We start from the raw sequence: 12,175 nt of genomic DNA, 5'->3' as shown, positions 1-12,175 counted from the left end.
AACTCAACATAACATGCAATGATTTTCTTGATGCTCCGTTCCCTCTCCATTATTTTCGGGTGGCGATCTTTTCTGAAAAATCCCTCTAATGATTTATACATCTTAATGTTACATCGCGAACGAGATACTCCCGCAAAAAAGATGGCGAAAGGAATAAAGTGGTCTTCAGGCCTCTACATCCCACAAAAAGGCCAGCTAGGTCACCGTAAGTTCTCTTAAAAAAACCACAAATTTGCAAGATAAAAACTATCTGTTGGCATACCGAGATCAGCAAGGCTTGTAAACGGCTATAAAGACGAGAACGTTAAATACATACTTGATTTCATTTGTCCAGAATAGCTAGAAATGTCATCATCGTCATCAGGCTCCAACTCTGAAGATTCGGAGAAAGAACTGCCTGAAAGAATAGTTTAATGGCTAAATGATACTCATAAAAACAAGCCTTGACCCTCACTGACTTTACCACCTATGAATTAGCTCTTTAAAACAAAAATGCATTCCAAAAAGATCGCCGTATGAGAAGGGGCAGTTTTTCGCTTCTTTGTTTGTTTTCATGAAAGCCTGAAAAAGAGCTTTAAAATTAATTTTAAAGGAAGGGGGGACTTCATTCGTTCTGCGCATACCAAGATATTTGGGTTGCCTATGGATGCGCTTGCTAATACCGGGATATTTTTGCGTGGTTTACAACGATGCGGAAAAAGCAGAGCTTAGCACTTGCTCTTCATATCATATCATATCATACATATCATACATCTTTATTTACCCTCGGATTTTCAGAGTAGCTTGGTGTAGCTAATTTCTCCGAGCATTTACCCTCCCAACCATGATACATCACAGAAGACAGACCACAACACCGGGAACTACATGCCCTGCTCTTTGCGACAAGTGTGCGGGTTCTTTTACGTCTCACAGGATTATGAACATTGAAGGGTTGTGAGACGGGACCTCCGGCTTATCGTCCTTATCCGAGAAGACTAGAGAGTCTAACCATTTGCAAATGTAATTACAAAGGCAGCACTTTCTCCTCAGTTATTTAAAGACCCTGAGTGTTGGTCCGGCCGGAGTTGAACTCACGACCTCCCGCGTGACAACCCGATGCTCAACCAACTGAGCCACCGGTGCGCGGTTGTTATCCGAAAAAATAATTAGGGGTAACCAAGCATTTTTCAGAGATAATTAAGATTCGATTTGGAAAAGAACGCGATACATTACTTTGTATATTAAACCTTTTTACATATATTGTTGATTATTTATTTTCAAAAAAGGCGAGGCTACCTCTAATTTTCTTTTTGGATTTCAATAACATTTGTTAAGATCTGCTTTTCCCGCATATTCATAAATCGCGAAAAAGAAACTTTAAGTTAGAACGCACCGTCCTTAACACGTCCTCATTATTTATATTTTTCTCTCCTCAGACCCCTACCCCCTATACATGTAACACAGAGTACTTAAAGAAGAGAGTTATTGCAAGAAATGTTACTTTGGCTCTATTGAGAAGCTCAGGTTTTTTTTACTTCAGTCAGTTGCAAGATTTTCCAGTTTTCAAAGGGCCATCCCCAGAAAAAACCTAACCTAGCAAAACATAAACGAATCACTTACTTTTTTACTTCGGCTTTCTCTTGCTCCTGTTTCTTTGGCTGAGTCATGGCATGTACTTGTTTCCTTAGTGGCAGATGCTCTATGTACTACAAAAAAATACATGTCGGAATTGACAAAATCGTGCACCGATGGCTCAGTAGCCTGAGTAGCAAGCGTCTCCAGCGGGCGAGAAACGAATTCATTTTCCTGGCCGCGCGAAAATAGGGCTAGCGCAAAAAAAAAAATTGGGGGGAAGGGGAGGAGAGGAGAAAGAAACGCTTGCGGACAAACCCCTTAATTATGAAAACTCCAGTTAGCTCACGAGCGGGATCTCTGATTGCACAATTCGGAATTTTTGATTGACACCTCAGTCCCTCATGTCACAATAATGTATCCCCAGTAGCAAGCGAATAAATCAGAGAAAGTTATTCGCTTTTGCTGGACTCGTTTTTCGCTCGCTGAAATCACTCACTACGCAGGCTAAATGGCGAAGAGACCTTCTTTTAAAGAAGTGTTACATCGAGCAGTTAGTTCCGTTGTCGATAAAGGATTTAGCGGTGGCTTAAAAGAAGAACAAATTTCGATTTATTAAACAGCTCGACCAAGGGGGAAATTTGCTCGTCCCGCTGGTTTCGGGAAAAGCCTCATTTTCTACGAAAGCAATGCCTGCGTATTAAGGACGGCGCCTACTATTATTATTGCGCATACGTTCTGCGCATCTCGAGATAGTCGGATTTCCTATGGGTGGTGCTTATTAATACAGGGATATTTTTGCGCGGTTAAAACTATACGGAAATAGTAGATCTTAGTAAGTACTCTTGGTATCCAAAGAGAAATCTGGGGGTAACAATGCATTTTTGAGAGATAGTTAAGCTTCAACTTGAGACAGAACGCCATACATTGCTTTGTATTTTAAAGCTCTTTACTAATATTATTTATTATCTTTCAAAAATGCGTGGTTACTCCCAATTTTCTGTTTGGATTTCAATAACACTCGTTAAGATCTACATTTTCTCTATAATCATAAACCGGGGCAAAAATACCTTTGAATTAGTAGGCACCGTCCTAAATAGACCATTTTCGAATTCTCACGGCTGGATTGGATCTAACATGGAATGGAGGCTAATGCGGGCAGATCTTTTCAAATGCAAATTAATTTGCCCGCATAAGCCTCCACTTCATGCTAGATCCAGTCCAACCGTTAGAATACGAAAGTGGCCTATTAAGACTTAATTAGTCCTCTCAAAAGTATTGCGAACGATCAAATCAAGAAGGCCTTCAATTAATGGGGATTTCGGCTCATCGGCTGGCTAGTAAACAGGCTCCTAAATGATTAAATCTTACGAGATCCTTGTGTTTTGCACGGCTGTGGAGCTCCTGTAGTGCATTTTCAAGGCCAACGCTTCGGGATTTCGAAGCCTTCACATTATTGCAGAAGCAAGTGCGATAGACTATTTGTAGCTGTTCCTTCAATTTTAACATCACTTTCTGGAAAACGTTAAATACACAAGCACCAACAACAAGGTGTTATTATCACTGGACAGAAAATTGTGTTGGAAAAGCTAGTAATTTCGGCGGGCTTGTTTTACAACAACATTCGTTCGGATTTCAGGTACTCTGAAATTTACTAGAAGCACTTTTGTTCACAGCATTTAGAATATTTGCCTTACCAAATTTAAACATTAAAATCTTATCGCCGCGGGAAATTTTTACGACAACATTTCCATAGTTGGGCTTGGAAGCCGCCTTCAGGAAGAGTATCTATTTACTAATATTGGTCAACATTATCGTTATTTACCTTGTCAAATTGCTTTAGATTCTCTTGCCCAAAGTTCAGTTTCGCTATGAAAGACCAACATTTTCTTGGTCAATTTATGACATGCGGTTTTCAAAATGCAGGGGTTTGTCTGCGGTCAGCACTCATGGCCATCCCTCAAACTGACATTTCCCTTCTATTCAACTTACACGACGTACAATCTACTTTAGACCTCAAATCTACTTCAACGACACAAACATTTTAAACAAGCAGAGAAGATTCACAATAGGCGAGGCAAAGAGTTGCACCCGGATCGATGGCTTCTCCTTGCAGTTTCCGATATCCACGAGAGTAACGAGACAAGCTCCCGGAAAGTCGAATTTTTTAGAGTATTGACATAGTGGTACCCAGCAAAACAATTGAACGCTAACCGTCTTCAAAGGGGTTTTTAGACCTAAATACCGTAGATCAGCGCGGCTTAGCTTAGAAACGCTATTTCTTGTTGAACTAAAGCTCCAATTCTGCATGTTTTCATTCTCTTTACAGAGGTAACCTTGTCGTAATAAGATGGGATACTAGGTCGTGTAATTGTTACGAATTGTCCAATGTCATTTTGATGGATGACCATGAGTGTTGACTGTCTGCAAGCCTTTCCTTCTTGTCTCGCCCCACTTTTCGCGCGGCCAACACATTAAAAGTCTTCCATATCCCCCCACGGAAACGCTTGCTACGCAGGCTAATGGCTCAGTTGCAAGAAAGGTAACAATTCCCACCCTGGCCAGAGTTTTTCTCTGTCCTTATGTGGGCCCATTTCCATGAGTAGGGCTAACGCTCACACTACACTCTAATAGTTAAGTCTAATGGCTCAGTTCGTTGAGTATCGGACTTCCACGCGTGAAGGCTCGAACCACCGCAAGACCAACACTCGGTTATTAGAGTAAGTGAGGAGAAAGCGCTACCGTCGTAATGACATCTGCAAATGGTTATACTTTCTAGGACGACAAACCGTAGGCCCTGTCTCAGAACTCTTCTTCACAACCCTCTGGGACAAAAAAGAATCCACACACTATTCGCAAAGAGTAAGGCATGGAGTTACCGGCGTTGTGGTCTGTCCTTTGAAGAATATCATGGCTGGTAGAGTAAAATTTCGGAAATATGACATGTAGCTACTCTAAACTCCGACCGTAAAGAAAGAGATGATGATGATGAAACCATCACAACAGCAACATGAAAAGAAAGACTGAAAGACAATAACGTGCCCACATTCTGAAAGATTTTGCATCATGGTTGAGATCATCTATGTGTAAAACAATCAAGGTAACAAAGGCTTGGCATTAAACTGTAAACAACAGGCAAAAGAAACATTCCGGCTCAGGTGAGCTCAAAAAAAAAAAAAGATAATCTGGTACTTGTCAATGTCTTGACAGATGGTTTAGTAGGCAGAATGAAAATCAGGAACCATCACACCAAAAATGTCAATTATCCACACCGGACAAGGTGCCTTTAACTGCTCTGTTTACGCTGTTGTCAACGTCATTACCTTCCAAATTAACTGTTGGAAGATAATGTGAAGTGCTATTTTCTACCCATGCAAACCACGTGAGCGTTAGCCCTACCAATGGAATTGGGCCCACACCCGGGGGCCCACACAAGGACAGAGAAAATGTCTGACCAGGGTGGGAATTGAACCCACGACCTTCGGGTTAGATCACCGCTGCTCTACCGACTGAGCTACAAGGTCAGACAGGACCCAACTAGTGGTCTAATGCAATTCCTGCATTTTGATTGGCTATGCTACTAGAGAACTATTATTGACAGTCCTCAAGTAGCGAAAAGACTTCAAAAGCGTTATGCTTTCTTTCGTTTTGTTCTCAAATAATAATTCTTTAACTTGCATTTGCTAACTTTATTATTGCCTTTTCTGTCCGACTAGTTGGGTTATACTAAAACAATTAGACCCTTCGCCCTCAAGGGCCATGGGTCAATAGCCCATGAGGCGAAGCCGAATGGGCTATTGTAAGTTCTGTTGTTCTATTGTAAGTTCTGTTGAAATATAAGTGCCCCACGGCCAACGTTTGCAAAAACAATTACCTTACCTCAGTGTCATACTTTCAATTGCCCTTCATCCTGCAAAGACAGCAAAAATAGTTTCATAACAGCCAGAGGTTACATGTATGTTTTATGCAGATTTTGTGTATAAAAATCAGTGGATTGGGATTGCAATCAAAGTGTCAAAATCACAGTGTCTTAAAAATTTCACTGAAGGATAAACCCTTGCCAAAGACAACATAGTCCACAAACTATGAGCAAAAGCAAAATCATGCAAGGTTCAGTTGTTCCGTGCTAGCAGATGCCTCTTTTCCTTTGCATTCACTGGGCTGACGAGTATGGGAAAGAGACCTCTGCATGCCATGGGTCGAAACTCACTTTCATCCAACCATCGTCCACGACCTTAGATGGCATTGTTCAAAATGCATGCCCCATGATATGTTTGCTGACTGTGACTTGAGCCCACTGTGACCCACGCATTCCTTCAGTAATTCCGCTGTTGTTAAGTGAGCCCGCACAAGACAAAGTTTAACGTGAGGATAACCGCGGCGCAACACAGTGAGTTTCAACCTGCGGCAGAGGTCTCTTTTCCTGTACTCATCAGCGCAGTGGACACAACAAGAAGACACCTCTGCTGGCAGGGAAGTTCAAGTTCCGCAATCATTTGTGAAAGTTTAAAGTAAGTAGTAACTCTCATGCTGCATATGTCAATAAAAATAACGCCTGAATCCCTTATACATGTACTTGAACCATTCATGTGCAAATTTTGATAAATTTTGTGAAACTGTGTTTCATAATGTTGACTGATTTACAGTCAACAAGGTCTGGAAGGGGTTTCGCGTAATCCGTGAGTTGATGCCAAAAAAACCGTGAATCGGGAAAACTGAAGAAATACAGCTGTGATTCGTGAATAATATATTAACCGTGACGCGTGATCCTTTAAAGTTTTAGTGCGTGAATCAAGATTTCTGCCTTTATAATGTCGTGAACATCAGTCAACCCTTCACGAATACATGTAATTTGTCTGTCAAGATGGTTCGAAAAAGGTCTTCTGTCATTGTCATGTACTGACATAATCTACCATTGCTGTGTTTCGTACTTGACCTCTCTTGACTCATTTGTAGTTGACATGAACTGAGATGAGGGACGCGTTGAAAGACGACATGTTGTAATCATCTGTCCAAGTTACTGCCAATCAGAGCTTGGTTCGTTAGAAAATGAAAAGCTGCCTGTCAAATTTGTAACATGTGTTCACGTCCGGGTAGCCTGGACGTTTTCACATGCGAATTGTTGCAATGGCGAGCGCCCAAGTAATCGTACCGTCTAAACTAACTCGAACTTTATGACAGGTCGTTAACATCATAAAAAATCAACGACCACGGAAGTTTTGAAGTTACAAAACAAAATGTGAAAGAGAAGAATTGTAGAGTTAGGATATAACAACAATGAACTTCATTTATACTTTATCAAAGTCAAACAAAGAGCAAGAATCGTCGGGTTATGGATTCCTGGAATCGTTGATTTCATCACCAACTTTTTGTTGCCTTCCCATCTTAGGGTCAACTGATACGACCCAGGGGCGGATCCAGAAATTCCTGAAAGAGAGGGCCGAAGAAATTGCGGCGAGAGCACTAAAGGAATTCGGAATGTCGAAAGCAAAGTTCAAAACTGGCACGCAGATTTGAATACTCTGTTCAAATTTCAAAACAACTGGTCGCGCATGACATACATGTCATGATGTGGCTTGACTGTATTCATTTGGTTGTTCCTTGGAGTGTGTGATGAGTAGATAACTAGCCCTCAATTTTTCTTACATTATACATTGGTTTAGACCCCACCTTCAGGATAAAAATCCCACAATCAAATTCCATTGTATTGCTTTAAGGGTCCCCTCTGCAATATTCTGCTTCCATTCTTGGGTGTCCCATTCCCTTCCAATGAATATATGACCTTTCTTTATGAAACCCCTGCAAAATGTGACAAAAACGTTGATAAAAAATGATGCTTGGTAAGTGATTGACACATTAACTCACCAAAACCAGCCGCATATGGGAAAAAGGTCAAATGCTATAGCATAGTTAACCTATTGACCCGTGGGAGTGAGACTTAATGCCAGACGATTTTACTCGTCAATTTCAGACTGGTGGTTCAGGAGTCAGTGGGTTCACAAAATCAGTCAGAAAAAATTGCTTGCAGAAAAATTCTCCATGAACAAACCCAGAGAGACTACTTAACACCAAGAGCCCCAAGTAGGAGTCTCCATGCCCTTTAATTTCTTGAGTCCCTTCCCGGAGAAGATTTATTTTTAGAATACTTCCCAGGGGAGATACCACATTCCCACAGCTGAAGGAGCCAATCAAAGCAGATCATATCTCAACTAGGAAGTTTTTGAAAAATAAAATAAAAGGTTGACTTCATTGCCTTCACTGTAGTGTGGAGGATGGACGCTCCAGCCAATTTCAGTTCTGACTATAGGAATACAACCTCGCCAAGTAAACACCATTTCTCTGTTCCACCTATCACAATGTTTTACATGTATATGACCTTCTGTTGGTCATGAAATACTACGGTAATCTTTCTTCCAAGCATTCCTTCATCCCCTACAGCTGTCTGTAACAAATTTTATGACATGAGAGGGCAATGTACACGTAGGAGAGGAAGTGCAATTTAAGATAATCATTTATTTATTCATTTATTTTTTTTTCGGAAAATTACGGATTGAAATACACAATTAATTTTATTAATAATTCAATCTTTTGGATAAACTTACCAATAACACTTTGCACCATCCCTAAAGTAATAAAGTAAACTTCCGAGAGATGGATCACATAATTCTTCTCTTGTTTCTCCATCCTTATGTGAGATTAGTTCCCCTTTATACTCAGGAAGAAAAATCTCCTTTCATGAATGGTTTTGTGGTAAATAAGCCTCTTCCTAACATATCAAATCAAATTGGTCAAATTGAATGCAAGATAATATTGCAGTACTTAAGGAGCTCAGAGCACATAAGAAGTTTGATTGGAGTGCACAAAAGGTGAACAAGAGTTGCTAGAGGAATTAGCTTCTTGTCAGTGCTCTGTAAAGTTGTAAAGTGCAGGCCACAGATGGTTTTTAATCACATGATGAGACGGTCATATTGGTGCACAAAACAATAGCAAATTATGGCTCACTGATGTTCTGCATTATAATAGAGTCAAATTCCCAAAAGACTTTTTTCCCTATCGTTCTGTGTACCAACATGGCTGCTGTGACGTCAGGTGAAAACCATCTATATCATATCCTGATGAACAATCAGTAAAAGCATTAAATTAAATTCAATTCTCTTATAACATGCTTTCACACAGACTTATCAAGGTAAAACATATCATGTAATGACAAATATTAAGGTGCAATGTGTTTACATCATGCAACAGATTACCTAATCTACAATTCAAACACTGAGCCATTGGCGTATAATTAAGCAGGTATACATTAGAAACAAAATAAAAATTAATAACAATTATATGTGAAACAGCAAGTTGAAGTGACAATAGTTATGCAATAGGTCATGATCACATAACAATTGAGACTATTTACAACAAAATAACAATAAAATAAGAGCTGGACAAGTAACAATAATATTCATTTACAAGCAATAGAGCGATTTTCAATTGAGTGTCGTAAAACCAAAACCAAAGTAATTACTTTAGCCAATCAGAGAGGACGGAGACAATCCGGTAAACCAATCAAGAATTGGAGTAATTACACGTAACCGACACAAAGCGCGGGAAAATGTCCACGCGCGAGCCACGATTGGTTTTGGTTTCACTTCTGATTGGTTGAAAAAGTGGCGCAAGAACTTTGAACCAATCACTGAGTGAAGTAATGCAAAACCAAAGTAATTATCTAATTACTTTCGACACTCAATTGAAAACCACTCTAACATGTGAAAAGGTCTAATTTAAGTTGCCATGGTTAATGCGATTTTTGGAGTGGAGTTCATGCCTTTTGTTAAGGCCGTGCGGATTAGATATAAATAATAACTATTGTGTCATCCAATAGGCTTCTCTGTAGTAGTAACTGGCCTAAATTGAAAAACACCAGAAAACAGTAAACTTACTGATCTTGTTTCAACTGGTGTTAGCTAATAAATATAGCACACGAACGCTCTTTTGCTTCTTTTTTTTTTTTTTTTTTTGTCTTTGTTAGGTTTTGTTCCTTTCCAGTTAAGCGCCGATCAACTGGAAACTTCAACATCCCCTCCCCCCTTTTTCCGGGCAAACCACGGGCATTTAAACTTTTGAAGATTGGACTGTTCAAATTCCCGCCCCTTGGACCAAAGTAGTATCCAATGCCCTACCCTGTCGTCAGATTTGTCTGTCCCTTCTCCAACTTTTGAAGACATTTTTTGTTAAGTTTCGATTTGATCGGCGCATTATAAATAATAATTATTGCCAGTTTGTATTACTTACCGACGTTTTTCGGATACGAGGCGCACTCGGTTGTAAGACGCACCTTTAACTTTCAAAATTGATGGCATTTACGTCACAAACTGAAAATCTCATCAAAATACTCGGTTCTAAGCCGCAATTTGGTTCAACTCATCGCTAGTTATGCTGTCTCAACTGAAGGTTGTAGTGTAGGTCAAGAACAGTGGAAAATTCGCGACGAACGTTGGTGTGAGGCCACCATTTTGGAATTGCAGTAAGGGGAAGACCTGGACGAGTTTAACATACAAGATGGCAGCAAAGGATCAAACCTGGGAAAGAAGTTTCCGGTTCTCATCGTTGACAAATGCTTCCCCAAGAACCATCCATTGAACAAGATCTTCAATTGGCACACACTGAAACTGAGCTAATCTTGCATGCCAAACATGAAAACAATAATTGGATCCCACAACAAAAGAGTTTCTTTCAGCATACACCACCCAAACACCTGGAGAACAGCATGACACATGTAACTGCGAAAGAAAACCAGAATGTCCGCTTGAATGGTAAATGCCTCCAAACTAATGTATCTATCAAGACATTGTCACCACTCCACTGACACAACGACTGAATCATACTTTGGACTAGCAACTAATTTTAAAGAACGCTTCAGAAACCACCATTCATCTTCATGCCAGCAAGCGAAACGAAACAGCTTTAGCTAAAGAAGATTATGAAAAGACGATATCAGCACTTTTTTAGTGTTTCACAATTTCCATCTGAAAGCTGAAAAGTCGGTATTATCGTCTGTTTGTGCCCATTCTGTTGTTGGTTTTTTCATTCTATTCTAAATAAAAAACTTTTAAAAGATAAGATTTAATTACTATTTGCTATGTGACATATATTCATAATTATCAACTGCGCAACTTTTTTCGTTGAGAAAAGGATTAAAAGTGAGTTCGGTGTTTACGGCTGTTGTATCCGAGTACTAGTTGACCAAAAAATTGAGCAAATTGTACCTAAAATAACGTGGGTGACAAATTACTCCTTAATTTTGGCGCAAATTTTCAGCGTTAATTTATAATTTCACATGTGAAATTACTGTTGCTGTGGCAATTTTTGCTACAGTGCCAAAATGGCGTCCAGGTTTGAAAAAAAACCCGCGTCTTACGAACGTAATTTGTAACCCATGATGTTAATAGTTAATCAAATGGTGTACTCGTGAAATTAGGGAATAATTTCACTTGCGTTTTCTCCAAAGTCAAATTATTTCCCTCGCCTGAAGGCTCTGAAAATTCAGTATTTGATTTTGGACAAAACGCGCGAGAAATTATTTCCTAATTTCACTCTTTATTACACCCATTTAGAAATCACTGGTGCACCTTGCAATGTGATTGGCTCTCAGCAGTGCGATTTATTCCCAAATCGGATTTTTTTTTGCTCTGCATCGCTCCATTTCCCCAGCCAATGAGAATGGGCCACTAAAACAAAACAACCAATCAGATTTCAAGGCTTGTTTAAGGTAACCAATCAAATTGCAGGAAAATGAAAGACAAAGAAAATCATTGTGTGGCCAATTTTGCAACTTTTGTTTCCGACTGGATCAATAAAATTTTGGCACTGTCTAAAATCCTGTATTTTAGCGATTAAATAATTATGTGTGATATCTAAATGGATGTAATAAAGTGGTAATGGAACTATGTGTCGTGCAATTTTGGTCTGAGATCATACTTGTGATTTCAAATCGAATTCGCGCTTAGCGCTCGTTTGATTTTGAAATCACACTTATGATTTCAGACCAAATTGCACTGCATTCAGTTAAATTACTGTTATTCACCAATTGATAACCCATACTAATAATACTCTATCAAGTGGAGAATAGTAAATACTATAACTTTTCAAGGTTTCAACTTTTACTCACAAATTGTAAACAACTTTTTCCTTCCCGCCATCTCAGAGGTACAGAGGTTTCAGGTTACAGAGGTCTCAAAGGTTTGGCTGGCTTCACTCAGACGTTGAACTTCATCGACCGATAGATTTGTGTAAAAACGCAGCAGCTAAGGCAACATGACAAGGCCATGTAAGTCACGCTCCCCGTCGAGAGAGATTTCCCGCCAACACTTTGGGAAGATTGGCAAAGGAAATATCTGAGCCAAGATAACTAGCTAGAGCGAGAAACTTAAATTATATTCTTGGGTTGCATGTCGCGCAAGTGAAAACATAAATCGCTTACCACTTACGAAATTGAGTCAAGAAATGGAAATGTTATAGAAGAGGAATAAATAAACAACGGGTCCAAGTCTCAGTGCTGTGCGTTGTTCCGTACTTGAGTTATTCGGCGAAATTTATTACTCAAATTTGTAGAGTTTAGTACGGAGGCGCCATG

At 39.7% G+C, this 12,175-nt stretch overlaps 1 long non-coding RNA gene across 4 annotated transcripts in view; it reads right to left on the bottom strand.

Annotated features, from left to right (window-relative positions):
* LOC138042169 (uncharacterized) overlaps window positions 1-10,263 on the bottom strand; it is a 15,818-nt gene extending 5,555 nt beyond the window's left edge. For 2 of the 4 annotated variants that reach the window (XR_011130943.1, XR_011130940.1), the window contains exons 1-7: window positions 10,122-10,263; window positions 8,154-8,317; window positions 7,222-7,350; window positions 5,431-5,461; window positions 3,377-3,420; window positions 1,600-1,685; window positions 317-397 (exon numbers count right to left, since the gene is read on the bottom strand). This is a non-coding gene — a long non-coding RNA (uncharacterized lncRNA). Of the gene's footprint in view, window positions 1-316; window positions 398-1,599; window positions 1,686-3,376; window positions 3,421-5,430; window positions 5,462-7,221; window positions 7,351-8,153; window positions 8,318-9,834; window positions 10,082-10,121 lie in introns of those variants that run through there. The other 2 variants (XR_011130942.1, XR_011130941.1) reach the window with 2 other exon arrangements.
* Window positions 10,264-12,175: the final 1,912 nt, after the last annotated feature.

This window comes from Montipora capricornis, chromosome 3 (assembly GCF_036669925.1).
Source record: "Montipora capricornis isolate CH-2021 chromosome 3, ASM3666992v2, whole genome shotgun sequence".
Classification (NCBI taxonomy): Eukaryota; Metazoa; Cnidaria; class Anthozoa; order Scleractinia; family Acroporidae; genus Montipora; species Montipora capricornis.
The sequence above is the reverse complement of the archived record's forward strand: the minus strand, read 5'-3'. Positions and strand labels throughout refer to the sequence as shown.